Here is a 15,812-nt window from a genome sequence, read left to right on the forward strand (position 1 = left end):
GAGCTGAATTTTTGCAGGCAGACTCGTGGTAATGTCTGTATCACGTCAAATTAAAAAAAAAATAGATTTTTATCAATTCTCAGATTTTCCTGAATTTTTTTTTTTTTCAGATATGTTTATCGGTTTTTTTTGTAATGGTTTTAGCTCATTAAAAATCCGATTTTTTTATAAATTTTATTATATTAAAATTAAAAATTGTTACATTGATAATTTCAATGCTTTTCAAGAAAATTAGGCCTTTTATTTTTGCGTTTGATAGCATTTGTGTCAGTAACGCGACAAATAGACCAACAGTATTCGCCAAGCCTATGCGTAATGTCTTGTCGTTTAAGGTCGTACAAGGTATTGAAGTCGGCTTGCGTTACTAAATGCGGCACTGCAGTCCCAAGTTCACTGGGTGTTGGTACAAATTCCGATATTTCTGGATTTTCGCATCTCGAATCCGATGCAAGAAATGTTGATAACATTGTTGGTACTACTGTTGAAGAATCGCTTAATTCGGGAACATCATCAAAATTGAAGCCGCTATACGTTCTTCTGGTGAGTACAGAACCGATGGAATAACCTATTCTACATTTGCGTAGCGAATTTTGTTGCGGCGATTATATTGGTACCCTTTAGTTTGAGTAAAAGTTACGCAAAAGTAGCACAATTCATTGCAGTGCTCCGTACGTGGTAGACAAATTGTTGGAACAGAGTACTTTATTGTTGGCCTTCCATCAATAAACTTGCATAAATTTTTATAGCAATAGTCGCACACGACTTCCGGAGTATACCACAAGTAAGGAACATAAGCAGTCTTGAATATTTTCTGAAACGAATTAAACATTGTTTTCGTAATATCTTTAAAATTTTTACTTGGTGCGAATAAGCCACAAACGTTTTCGCACAACGGAACTTAAAACAATTGCCAAAGTATACGTCTCCTAGTAGCGCATCTGTCAGCTGATCGAAACAAACACACAAACGATATAGAGTGTGTTGTATCAAACAATAAATTAAACGAATTTAAATGATGCAATATCTGTATTTCGTTGCTAACTACTACAATTAACACTAGCTAGCTTACCGAATTGCATGGAAAGCAACAATAAAAAGTAATCGAGTTGAGTTGGCTAAGCGCTTTCAGTTGAAACCGCTTAGGTAATTGTGGACCTGATTGATAGTGTTGTATAGTGTTGCATATTCAAAAATAGGGCACTATTGTGAAGGAGCGAATGAAATGATCATACGAGTGTGCAGATAAACAAAAATAACAAAATAACAGCGTGGCGGCAGGGTGGCATTCATACAAAAAAACACACGCATTTCATGTATTTTGTTTTTGTAATTCTCTGGTTGAGTGTCACCCCGGGCAAAGCAACATCAAATTTTTAGAAATGAGGTTTTTCAATTAGAAAATAATTTTTCTAAGCGGGGCCGCCCCTCGGCAGTGTTTGGCAAGCGTTTCGGGTGTATTTCTGCCATGAAAAGCTCTTAGTGAAAACTCATCTGCCTTGCAGATGTCGTTCGGAGTCGGCATAAAACATGTAGGTCCCGTCCGGCCAATTTGTAGGGAAAATCAAGAGGAGCAGGACGCAAATTGGAAGAGAAGCTCGGCCTTAGATCTCTTCGGAGGTTATCGCGCCTTACTTTTTTTTACTCAGCGTGCTTTGCACACAGAGTATATTAACTTTGATTGGATAAGGGTTGGTTGTACAGGTATAAAGGAATCGAGATAGATATAGACTTTCATATATCAAAATCATCAGCATCGAAAAAAAATTTGAGATAACAATGTCCGTCCGTCCGTCCGTCTGTCCGTTAACACGATAACTTGAGTAAATATTGAGATATCTTCACCAAATTTGGTACAAGAGCTTATCTGGACCCACTCTGTATATATGTGACCCGGCCTATGGTGGCTATAAGGTGGCTTAAGAATCAAAAAAGAAATTGCGAGAAACAGCTGTTAAAGATAAACAATGTATTTCTTCATTTTTTTTTCGGAACGCTTTAGTAGTTTACAAATTTGGACTCCCTTCAAGTTATGCCGAAAAAAGTGAAAAAAAAAAAAATTAAAAAAAAAAATTTAGGAACATCTGAGGTAAAAATTGATAAAATTCTATTTCTTTTTTTAAATTTGACGTGATACAGACATTTCCACCAGTCTGCATGCAAAAATTCAGCTCGATTGGATCCCGGAAAAAGGGTTAAAAATCGATCCAAAGTCTTTCACACAAGCAGACAGACGGACACTACGAGCTTTATATTTTATACATAAGGAAAGTTTTTGACGTGTACATGAAAATTGCGTCAATTTATATTTTTTCTCCCCTTTCTGAAAAAGTATATTTGGTTCATAGGACAGAAGTAAAGCTCGTTTTTGTAACGCGGTGTAATTATTGTCTATTAAGCCTTTGGATTACATTCCTTGCAGGTTAAATTATAAAATTTACTTAATATATTATGGTTCCAACTACTTATAGAGCAGAACAGAAAATTGGCAAAAATTTGCTCTAGGGAGCGATAAGTCCAGAGCAACTGTACTGCTCAGCGAGTTAAACCCACGATGAGGGTTGCAGCTAATTTAAATTATATACCTAAATGTGTAATGAGAATAGAAGTAAATGCAATTACAAATAATAATGCTTTTCATTTTCTTTTGGACACAACTCTTTTGATGGTACCTATTATGCTATTTATAGGTTTAAAATCTAGATTGCTTCTTAGCAGGTCTCTCCCAATCCCATTCTTTTAACATGCAACTTTTTCCCAAAAAAACCGATAAAAACCAGCCATGACAAGAATTTGGCAAATATCGATACTTACATAGATATGCTGTAACGAATATATATAGATGGCAGTATCGCCGCTTTACATAGATGCTACACCATCGAATTTTAAATCAAATTTGCCTTAATATATCAAAATCACCCTATAAGTTACTTGTTGCAAAATAAAGCTCGAAAATATAATTTATAGTTATCAAAGTGGGAAGTTTAGACGGTAACTAAAATAGGCAAGCGGTAATCACGTAACCAAACGAAATTTCGGTAACAAAATTTGGTTACAAGTAACCAAAACGGCGGTGGGTGCTTTTCATGGGGGTGTTGCGCCTTGCACTCACCGGCGTCACCCCAAATCGTCGACTCGTAGGTGTTTTTGCACCCTCTCTCCCTCATGTAAGGACGGAGCCTCCTCGTGGTGGCACCTGGTAACGCTTTGGCGCCCAATTCGAGCGGGGACCTTTCTTCCCGCCCCCTGAACCCTATCTTCCTTTTTTTCTCTTCCTTTTTCTCTCCCTTCCTCCTTAATGGGCTGGATCAAGGTGTTATACAACCCGTGCCGATCATCAGCCTGGCTGGGGGCCCATAAGTAGCCCATTCGCTCAGGGAGTGCATCGAATACCGGGCGACCTTCGATGCTATTTAGCCTTACCCGGACATCGCGGATCTCTGTTTGGGCGGACCTTTCCCCTTCTCCGCTGCTCGTGGGATGGTTAGTATGGAGAAAATTTTTGATGATAAAAATAATAAGGAGGGGTGAGGGGGGTGAGTTATAGAGCCAAGGGGTAATCTAGGCAGGGTAGGGCTGAGAGAGAATCCAGGCTGGGAATTCCGAAGGCCGGTACCTCTCGGGGAGGGGCACCGACCGTGAGCCCTTTGGGGCGGCTTCCGCCCATCCCGTAGCCACCAGAATGGCTGCCGATCAGCGTCAAGCGTCTTGTGGTTTGGCTGCTGGGGGCTCCAGGGATGTGGGGGTGGCCGGCTCTAGGGTCAAGGAACTAAAAAAGCCTAGTCACAAGACAAGTGCTGGGCTGCCCGTATCCAGCGCAGGAATGCCTCCTCGCCGATAAGGGAAAGGGAAGTTTCTGCCGAGGACTGGGCGAAGGCGCAGCGTGACCTTGCTTGGGCGAAACAAATGTTGCCGGACTTCAGGCTGGACTGGGTCGAGAGTGATGAAACCTCGAAGCGTCAGCGGTCTATGGATGAATCCAACCCTACGGCACCGAAAAGGGCCAAGACGCAGGGAGCCTGGACGCGGTCTTTCGCCGAAATAGCCAAGGATCGGTAGATCGGTAGGTCAAAAAAACCCTGGTCCCCCGCCTTCTTATACCGATGCGGGGTGGTTCCAGGGCAATATCAAGCTAATTACCTGTAACGACGCCAGGTCGGGGAAGCTTTATAAAACCGCCGTCACGCTGATAGGTGAGGTGTATCCGGGCGCGCGCCTCAAAGTGGTGGAGGCGCGTGATAAACCCTCACGACCAAGGGCGAGAGCCTGTGTTCCAGTGACGCCAACGGACCCAGCTGACATCCTGGAACTGCTACGGGAGTACAACCCGGGTCTACCGACCCAGAACTGGAAAGTGGTAAACGTGGAGAAGACTGAACAGACCACGATGCAGATAGTCCTGCTGCTCGACAACGCTAGCCTCGAAGCGCTGAAAACGCAGGATTTCTGGGTAAGCTACGGCTTCAAGAATATAAATCTTAAGGTTTATAAGGCTGACGTCGTTGAGTCTCGTAGGGAGGTGGAAGTCTACTCATAATGTTTTCCTTCTACCCAATTTTAGCGACGGGGATCTGACAGCGGTTAGCGTCGAGGTGCTAGGGAGGAGCGTTAAACTTGCTTACTTCTACCTAGTGCACGATCACCAAGGCTCATTACCACCGGATAATTTCAGGGAGTTCGTGAGAGCAGCAAATCCGCGAAATGAATTCATCCTACTCGGAGCGATGCCAATGCTCACCATGAGCAGTAGAGCAGCAATGATAAAAATGAGCGAGGTGAGTCTTTATTTAACTATCTTTTACGCACTAATATAAGCAATGTAATAGGGGAAATGGCCCCACTTTCATTACGAGGAACCGCGAAGAGGTCCTTCTATATCGCAGGCGCACACAAGTCCTAAGTACATACAAAATATTAGAAGAACGAACTGGGGCTACTATAAAAAGATAATAGGTAAAAAGCTATCTGAAGGGGTGCGAGCCCCAGAGAGCGAGGGGAGCTGGACGTGATTGTTTATAATTTCAATCAAAAATGTAGGAATACTACAAACCACCGTGGTGGTCGTCCGATCGTGATAAGCTTGGGAAGTCATGTAGGGCGGCCATTAATAGAGCCAAGCATGACGGACATGAATCCTCATGGGCTGCTTATAAAACGAAAATAAATATATATATATATATATATATATATATATATATATATATATAAGCAATCCGTAATGAAAAGTGATCCTCCTGGAGAGATTTCTGCGGCAGGATTGAATCCACATCCGCGGCCTCCCGCTTAAGTAAGGTGCTTTCAAAATCTCCAACTCAGCTAAGTTACGTCCAAAAGCCGGATGGGCAGTGGACGGACTCCGGCGCTGAAACCATAAATTTGCTTATAGGTCTTCAAATATTGTTAGCGGAGGGTCACCTAATGATCAGCCAATAAACGAAATCACATATGATAAAAGGATTGATTGGGTTTTACAGCCCTAAAAGCCTTATAAATTGCCGGGGCCGGACGGAATTTTTCTGCCTCAGATACTGTATACTGCCGAACTTATAAGGCCCTAGATAAAAGGGATGTTTTTAGGTTGTCTTAGGCTCAATTACGTACCAGTATCGTGGAGAGAAGTCAACGTGGTCTTTATCCCCAAGGCAGGGAAATTCTCCCACTCTAAACCAAATGGTTATAGGCCTATAAGCTTATCTTCTTTTCTGCTGAACGCACTCCAAAGACTCCTACAGGACTACATCAGGAGGAAGATTGGGCCATCGCTTCTTTCGCAAGCTCAACATGACTACACTAAGGGCCGGTCAACTGACACGGCCTTGCACTCACTGATATCCGTTATCGAAAGGTCACTTAACCTCAAGGAATACACACTGGTGGCATTTCTAGATATAGCGGGTGCCTTCAACAACGTTCTCCCGGAGTCCATCACCTCGGCCCTGACCGATTTGGGGGTTGACGCGTGCCTGGTGGAGTTTACATACAATCTGCTTACGCTTAGGTGGATTAAAACTGAGCTAGGTGGATGCAGACAGGTCGGCAGAGGCAGTCCGCGGGGTGGCGTTCTCTCTCCGCTACTTTGGGTGATTACCGTCAACCAACTGCTACGCCTCATGTAGGCAGAAGGTCATCAAGTGATCGCGTATGCAGATGACAACTGCGTCACCATGCGGGGAAAATTTCGGCAAACTCTTTGCAACTTAATGGAAGGGGCACTATCCAAAATTTCGCACTGTGCTACAGCCACAGGTTTGGAAGTCAACCTGGATAAAACCGAGCTTGTCCTCTGCGCGAGGAGGTACAAAGTACCAAATATAACACCGCCAAGAATTGGGGGTACGTTTTTAGCATTTAGCGATCAAGTCAAGTATTTGGGAGTCATTCTGGAGAGGAAGCTATTATGGAGTGACCATATAGTGGAGCAGTCCAATAAAGCAGCAGCAGCGCTGTTCACCTGCAAGAGGGCAATTGGCACCTCCTGGGGATTCTCCCCTAAGGTGGCATAATGGATTTACACAGCCATTGTGCGCCCGATTCTTCTTTATGGTTCATTTGTCTGGTGGCCTGCACTAGCTAAACGTACATATCTTAAAATGCTTCAAAAGGTGCAATGGAGTTCGGAGATCTGCATTACCGTCTGAAGCACTCAACACAATGCCATCCTTCCACCTCTTGACCTGGTGGCATACCCATGGCCACTTTCAGGCTTCGTGTGAACACAAGCATTATAAGAATTGCAAATGGACTATGGTCAGCCATATCATCGTGTGAGACATCCTGGCTAACCTGGCCCTCGTATGACAAGGGGCGCACAGGAGCGCTTCTGATTTTAAACAAATCAACTCTATCGTCCTTGATAAGGGTTCTAAAAGGGCATTGTTTAATAGGCACGCATGGTGCTAAAATGGGGGCAACGACCTTCGACTATTTTTGCAGCTACAGATGTACAGAAGAGGAGGAGAGTGTCCAGCACCTTCTCTGTCATTGTACGCTTAGTAGGCGTAGGTTGACCATCCTTGGTAAACCTTTTCTACATGATCTTGCTGAGGACTTTAGCTATGAAGTCAAGGCTCTAGCAAAATATATAAATTCCACGAAGTGGTTTGATCCACTTTAGGCAGGGTAGGGGTCCCCTTTTAGACCGTATAGGGTGTTACAATGGGCCCATTGGTGGACTAAGTAGTGAGCTGTTACCATAATGTCCAGCTCAGCCCTTGCAACCTAACTTAACCTAACGAAAAACGGCAACACTGCCCACGATTAGCGCGATTAATGGGGGCATTATTTGCATAGTTGGTTGTAAAGTTATCACCATAGAAAGGATAAAAATTCTGGAGGGTTTGTTGCGGAACATTGATACGAATCTTTTCCAACAAATATGGAAGTCAAAAAACCATTATTAATGTTATGCGTGAAGGATAAGCAAAGTATGGATCTACGACTTTCAAGAGACTTCAAATTTAGAGCATAAGATGAGCCTAATAAGAAGGGATGGGTTCCGAAGAGTTTAACGGCCGAAGGTGGTATTTAAGAAAACCTTTCTGTATTCTCTCAAATGACCTGATAAAAGAGGTATAGAACAGTTTAGAGATTTGAAAAACAACTAAAAATCATATATATTATTTCTAATTGCTGTTTTAATGTACGGATTCCTTTTTCGATCTTATTTGGAATCCAAATCTATAAATAAAGTTTCGGTTGTAAAGATGGAGGTTCGGACTCGCTACATAAACGTGCAAGTAATATTTACACCCCCGCTGAGCGGGTTGTGCGCTGGGCTTGGGACCCGCCACGTAAAACTATACTCCAATGAAATATAACAACAAGCCTCGGATAAATACACTCTCTATTGATGACGACCATGGCAAACGTTTGAAGGAAAATGAATTGAGGGCATGCACCTGGAACGTCCGCTCCCTGAATGGGATTGGTGCAGATGCCCGGCTGGTTGATGTCCTCGTCTAAGCAAAATCTGATATCACCGCCATCCAAGAAATGCGTTGGACGAAGCAAGGAAGAAAGAAGATCAAAAATGTTGACATCTATTGGAGTGGCCATACGAATAAGCGCAGCTTCGGCGTCGGATTCGTGGTGGGGCAGAGACTTTGTCGCCAAGTGCTGGCGTTCACGCCTGTAGACGAGCGTCTCGCCGCTATCCGAATAAAAGCAAAATTTTTTAATATATCATTCATCTGCGCCCATGCGCCGACAGAGGAGAAAGACGATGAGGTGAAAGACACTTTTTTATGAACAATTAGAACGCACATACGAGCGCTGCCCCCGTCATGATATAAAAGTCGTGCTTGGCGACTTTAACGCCAGGGTGGGCAAGAAGGTGTTTTTGGCCCTATAGCCGGAAAGTTCAGCCTACACAATGAAACTTCTCCTAACGGACTGAGGCTGATTGACTTTGCCGGTGCTCGAAACATGGTCATATCCAGCACGAAGTTCATGCATATAAAGATACACCAAGCTACATGGCTGTCCCCTGATAGAAATTATCGCAATCAGATCGATCACGTTGTGATAGACGGACGGCATGCCTCCAGTGGTTTAGATGTGCGCACGATCCGAGGACCTAACATCGCCTCGGACCATTATCTCATTTCAGCCAAAATCCGCACCCGCTTCAACGCGGCTAAAACCAAGGAACAAAAACCACAAGGAAAGCTAGACGTCGAAAAGCTTCAATCACAACAGACTGTCAATGATTTCGCAACTCGACTCGTGCTCTCTGAGAGCACAACTCATCCTGAAGGAATACAGGAGCATATCTCCAAAGCACTACGTACTGCCGCCGAGGAAAAAATTGGTTACCGGCGGCCACGAAAAAAAAACTGGTATGATGAAGAATGCCGCGTTGTAACCGAAAGAAAAGACGATGCCTACAGGGCTACGTTAAAAACGAGTGCAATAAGAGGAGTGTGTGAACGCTATCGTGAATTGAAAAAGGAAGCGAGACGCCTTTTCAGAAAGAAAAAAGTAGAAGCAGAAAGCGTGAGTGCAAGGAGTTTGAGCTGCTAGCCACCAGGAATAACGCCCGAAAATTTTACCAAAAAATACGGCGACAGCCGGAAGTTCTAAGACCAGGGCAAACTCCTGTAGGAACGAAATGGCGACCTTGTAACTGATGTCCAGAGAGTGCTTAATTTATGGAGGGAAGACTTCTCTGCTCTCCTAAATGGAGGCAGCGATTTACCGCGCAGAGATGAAGAACCCGATCCCGCAATCGATGATGATGGAATATATGTCCCCCGCCCGATTATGACGAAGTTAGAATAGCAATAACCAGATTGAAAACAACAAGGCCGTGGGCGCTGATGGATTGCCCGCGGAGCTATTCAAGTACGGCGGCGAGGAGTTGGTAAGGCACATGCAGCAGCTTCTTAGCAAAATATGGGCGGACGAGTGCATGCCCGACGGTTGGAATCTAAGTGTTCTTTGCCCAGTCCACAAGAAGGGTGATACTGCAAAATGCACCAACTATCGTGGAATCAGCCTTCTTAATATCGCATATAAGGTCTTTTCAAGTGTATTGTGCGAAAGATTGAAGCCCACCGTGAACCGGCTGATTGGACCGTATCAGTGGTAAATCTACCATCGACCAGATTTTCACAATGCGCCAAATCTTGGAAAGAACCCGTGAAAAGAGAATCGACACACATCACCTCTTCGTCGAATTTAAAGCTGCCTTCGACAGCACGAAAAGGAGCTGCCTATATGCCGCTATGTCTTAATTTGGTTTCCCCGCAAAACTTATACGGCTGTGCAAAATGACGTTGAGCAACACCATCAGATCAGTCAGAATTGGGAAGGACCTCTCCGAGCCGTTCGAAACTAAACGAGGTTTCAGACAGGGTGACCCCCTATCCTACGATTTCTTTAATTTGATGCTGGAGAAAATTATACTAGCTGCAGAACTTATCCGCACTGGAACAATATACTAAAAAAGCGTGTAATTACTGGCATATGCTGATGACATTGATATCATCGGCCTAAACACCCGCATTGTTAGTTCTGCTTACTCCAAACTGGAAAAAAGCGGTAACCTGCTGACATCTAGCAAAGAGTTAGTGCATAAGCGCATTGGCAAGCACGCTACTGTTGGCAGCCATAATTTCGAAAAAGTAAAAGACTTCGTTTATTTGGGAACCAGCATCAACACTAGCAACAACATCAGCACTGAAATCTAGCCAATAAATGTTACTTTGGACTAGGTAGGCAATTGAAAAGTAAAGTCCTCTCTCGGCGAATGAAAATCATACTCTTCAAGTCACTTATCGTACCCGTCCTGATATATGGGGCAGAAGCATGGACCATGACAACAGCAGATGAAGCGGCTTTGGGAGTGTTCGAGAGAAAAGTTCTTCGAAAGATTTATGGACCTCTACGCGTTGGCGATGGCGAGTACCGAAGAAGATTTAATGATGAGCTGTACGAGCTATATGCAGACATCAATATAGTCCAGCGAATTAAAACGCAGTGGCTGCGTTGGCTAGGCCATGTTATGCGAATGAAAGATGATGCTCCGGCCAAGAAAGTGTTTCTATCGGAACCCGCCTATAGAAGCAGAGGTAGGGGGCGGCCCCCACTCCTTTGGAAGGACCGGGTGGAAAACGATTTAAACTCCCTTGGTGTGACCAATTGGCGACGGTTGGCGGAGCGAAGGAGCGACTGGCGCGCCTTGTTGGACGGTCATAACCGTTTAGACGGTTAAGCGCCAATTAAGTAAGTAAGTAAGCGTAGAACAACTGCATATACAACGCTAGATGGCACACAAGAGACTTTTATATATGTACATACATACATACGTTCATAAAACATTCGTACATACAACTTCCATAATTTTGAAAGTGACATCGTAGCCGCATATAAGCAAATAAATACAGCTGATTTCTGTTGAATTTTTGATTTGAAGCTTTGAAAACCGTTTAAGTTAAATACCTAAATACATACATACATACGTGGTAAGTTGTTAAATTTGTATTTTGCGTGAAAGCGATTTATTTATTTGGGACGAAGTATCTATGGTTCCTAAAGATGCAATTACCATTGTTGACAAACTTTTAAAAGACATCATGAATGTTAATTTGCCATTTGGGGGAAAAATATTTGTATTTTTGAAAATTGCATAAAACGCTCATCGTTGTGGGCAAAAGTAAAAATTCGACGATTAATCCAAAATATGTGAGCAAACAATGACCATGAGTTTAAAAACTGGTTGCTCAAACTAGGAAATGGTAACTTAGAAATTCAATCAAATATATCCAAAGATACGATTAAAATACCTCGAAAATGCTACATTGATCATAATAACCTCACTACTAAAGTTTTTGGAAAAAATGCTATATGTCCAAACAAGTAAGGAAGGCTAAGTTCGGGTGTAACCGTACATTACATACTCACCTGAGAGATTTGGAGACAAAATAATGGAAATCACCATGTAGGAAAATGAACCTAGCGTAACCCTAGAATGTGTTTGTATGACATGGGTATCAAATGGAAGGTGTTAAAGAGTATTTTAAAAGGGAGTGGTCCATAGATCTATAGGTGGACGCCATTTCAGGATATCGCCATAAACGTGGACCAGTAGTGGAATTCACTAACTTTTTTAACCACTTTTGCCATCGCTTTATTAGCGAATCGACAACTATAACGATTTCGCTATTCAGTAACTATATTGTATCGATATTTGTTTATCGACAATCAGCTGTATTGCTAAATAAACGGCAAGTAATTTTGCTGCGTTAAAAATCACGAAATTAATATTTCTGGCAATTTTAGTTAAAAAAGAAAATCGGAAGTTTATTTAAATACTTTCAAACACGAAAAAGCTGCTTTATTTTTAAATCAAATGGCATTATTACTATTACTTTTTGACACCATTTTATTCTAATGTGAGAAATTGGTTATGTTGAGAAATATGAAATTAATACCGCATTTACTTACCCTTTGTTAATATATGTAAAAACTTGCACAATTCAAAGCAGTTAGTATATGGAATTTATTTATTTGTGGCATTATTTTGTGCTTTTGGCCTTTTTTAGGTTTTGTTAAGCTGTGCTGCCACCTCTCTACTATTAAAATGAAATTTAAATGTCAACTATTTCGATTCGTTGAAACTAAGTTAATGAATAGTACAATCGATAAGGCAAGCGACAAAATAGTTAATTAAAATTTCGATAAATCGCATCGTTAGTTAGTGAATTCCACTACAGGGGTGACTCTAGAATGTGTTTGTACGATATAGATATCAAATGAAAGGTGTTAATGGGTATTTTAAAAGGGATTGGGCCTTAAATCTATAGGTGGACGCCTTTTCGAGATATCGCCATTAAGGCGGTCCAGGGGTGACTGTAGAATGTGTTTGAATGATATTGGTATCAAATGAAAGGTGGTAATGAGTATTTTAAAAGGGAGTGGATCCTAGTACTATAGGTGTACGCCTTTTGGAGATATCGCCATAAAGGTGGACCAGGGTGACTCTAGAATGTGTTTGTACGATTTGGGTATCAAATGAAAGGTGTTAATGAGTATTTTATAAGGGAGTGGGCCTCAGTTCTATAGGTGGACGCCTTTTCGAGATATCGCCATAAAGATGGACCAGGGGTGATTAAAGAATGCGTTTGTACGATATGGGTATCAAATGAAAGGTTTTAATGATTATTTAAAGGAAGTGGGCCTTAGTTCTATAGGTGGACGCCTTTTCGAGATATCGCCATAAAGGTGAACCAGGGGTGACTCTATAATATGTTTGTACGATATGGGTATCAAAATAAAGGTATTAAATAGGGGGTTTTAAAAGGGAGTGACCCTTAGTTGTATATGTGAAGGCGTTCTCAAGATATCGACCAAAATGTGGACCAGGGTGACACAGAACATCATCTGTCGGGTTGCTGTTGTTGTTTTAGCAATGTTTCGCTCCACCTAGTTGCTGCGACCGATCACAAATTGTCATCAATATCCTCTAACGGGAGTCCAAGGAAACTTGCGGTTTCGACAGAGGTGGACCATAATGAAAGGCGTGTTAGAGGCGTTGGTTACACATTACAATTAAAGAGATGTTTGGTGTCATGTGGGGACACATTGCAAGCGGGTCATACATTTTGTATGTCGGGGTTGATTCTGGATATATAAGAGTTTAACCTGTTACAGTATCCAGAATGAAGTTGAGCCAGAGTGACTCGCGTTTCCTGGGGAATATGCGTTCCTCTTCCGTAAGTTTTGGGTACTGTTCCCTGAGTACTGGATTCACCGGGCAATTTCCGGCATAAAGGTCCGACGCCTGTTTGTGGAATTCACCAAGTACCTGCTTGTGTTTTTTTGCTTCATACGGCTGAGTTCTCAGGTGCCGTATTTCCTCAAAATGCTTACGGAGATGACTCCTAGGCGGTGTCGGCTCATCAATCAGATGTCTGTTAGGATGCCCAGGTTTCTGGGTATTCAACAGGAACTGTTTGGTTAGCATCTCATTTCTCTCCCTGATGGGGAGTATTCTCGCCTCATTATGTAGATGGTGTTCTGGGGACATAAGAAGACAGCCCGTGGCGGTTCTGAGCGCAGTATTTTGGCAGTCCTTAGCTTCTTCCAGTGGGTAGCTTTTAGGCTTGGCGACCATGTAGGGGCGCGTAGCACGCAAACGGCTGACCAATTGCTTTGTATGTTGTAATGAGCGTTTCTTTGTCTTTTCCCCAAGTACAGCCAGCAAGGGATTTGAGGATTTTATTACGGCTCTGGATTTTCGGAACAATTGCGGCTGCGTGTTCACCAAAATGCAGATCCTGATCAAACGTCACACCCAAGATTTTGGTGTGTAGGACAGTGGGTAGCGTAGTGACATCGACGTGGATGTTTAAAATGGTCGACATTTGGGACGTCCAAGTTGTAAATAAGATCGCGGATGATTTAGTCGGTGATAATGCCAGGTTTCGCGAGGCGAAAATACTGGAGAGATCAGGGAGACAGCCGTTTATTCTGTTGCAAAGCTCATCGATCTGTGGGCCCGGGCCTGTTTCCATTATTGTGCAGTCATCGGCGTAAGAAACGATAGTAACTCCTCCGGTAGCGAAGGTAGTTTTGATATGTAAAAATTAAACAAAGGTAGAGATAGGACACCACCCTGTGGCACCCCATGTTTAATTCTTCTTGGCTTTGATGTTTCGTATCTGAATTGCACCCATCCCTGCCGACCACCCAGATAATTTGCGGTCCACCTTTTAAGACATGGGGGAAAGGTAAACCCTTCCAAATGTTGCAGTAACGTGCCATGGTTGACCGTATCAAAAGCTTTTGATAGGTCTAGCGCTACGAGTACTGTTCTATGGAGGGGCTTCTGATTTAACCACAATTTATCTGGGTGCTAAAGGCACTTTGCGCGGTGGTGGTGCTATGGAGATTTTTAAAGCCATGCTGATGACAGGCTAGCTGCAAATTTGCTTTGAAGTAGGGGAGCAAAATGGCTTCAAGCGTCTTGGTTACTGGCGATAGGAGAGATATCGGGCGATATAACTCTCCTATGTTAGCTGGTTTCCAAGGCTTTAGTAGCGGGACCACCTTGGCCATTTTCCATTTTTCTGGTATGACAAAGGTGGAAAGAGACAGGTTGAAGACATGTGCTAATATTTGAAACCCTCTTTCCCTAGGCTTTTAAGCATCGGCATGGCTATGCCGTCTGGGCCCACTGCTTTGGATGGTTTAGCATGACCGATGGCATCCTCAACCTCTTTGGTGGTGATGGTAATTGGTGACGAGCTGAACTTATGTTTACGTGCGTATCTGTTGGCCCTCCGTCTATTTTTGTCGACCGTAGAATGCATTATGTATTGTCTGCAGAAAGCGCTCGCGCGTTTTTCGAATCCGACAGCACTTTGTCGCCAAAGGCGATGGATACTTTGCCGTTGTGCCTAGACGAATTCGATAGGGACTTTACAGTGCAGCTTAAGTGCTCCTCCCATTTCGCCCGCTTGTATTCGTCCACAAGCAATCTGATGCGTTGGTTTATATCCCTTATTTGGGGGTCGCCGGGATCGAGCTGTCTTATAAGGTCACGTTCTCTCGCTAAACTTGCGGCCTCTGCCGGGAAGTGGGCCGAATTTCGGTAATTCTACCTGCGGGAATGAAACGAGCCGAGGCGGATTCTATGACCTTGCGGAAAGCACGCTCCCCTTGGCGGGCATCAGTTGGGATAGGGAGGGCAGCAAAACGGTTGTCTGTAAAGGATTTGTATTCGTCCCACTTTCCTTTTTTACAGTTAAGGAAAGTGCGTTTTTCTGCGACGATGGAGTCGGCGGAACGCTCGAGCGAAATAAGTTTAGGCAGGTGGTCGGATGCCAATGTCACCATCGGCTGCCAGTTGACGCAGTTTACGAGTTCTGCGCTCACGATTGAAATATCCGGCGAACTGTGACAGCTTCCTACCATACGTGTGGGGGCGTCTCCGTTTATAGTGCAGAACGTCGTTTCTTCTATTTGATCCGCTAACATCTCACCCCTACTGTCCACCCGCAAGTTTAAATGCCATAGATCGTGTTGGGCATTGAAATCTCGCCGCTGATATCAGAGCGGTATCCACTGGGGCAACAGGTGACAGGAGGGATGTAGATGTTGATGATTTCTAGATTTGCATCACCTGACCGGAAGATAAGCCTTGACGTTCTAAGACACTGTCCCTGCGGTCGATGTCGGGATCAAATATATGATATTGCACAGAGTGGTGTATGATAAATGCGAGACCGCCTCCATTTCCGCTCTCGTGATCCTTTCTGTGGACAATATACCCAGAACAGGGCTACAGTGCAGATCTTGCTGTGAGTTTAGTC

The sequence above is a fragment of the Eurosta solidaginis genome, chromosome 1, assembly GCF_040869045.1.
Source record: "Eurosta solidaginis isolate ZX-2024a chromosome 1, ASM4086904v1, whole genome shotgun sequence".
In the NCBI taxonomy this organism is placed as follows: Eukaryota; Metazoa; Arthropoda; class Insecta; order Diptera; family Tephritidae; genus Eurosta; species Eurosta solidaginis.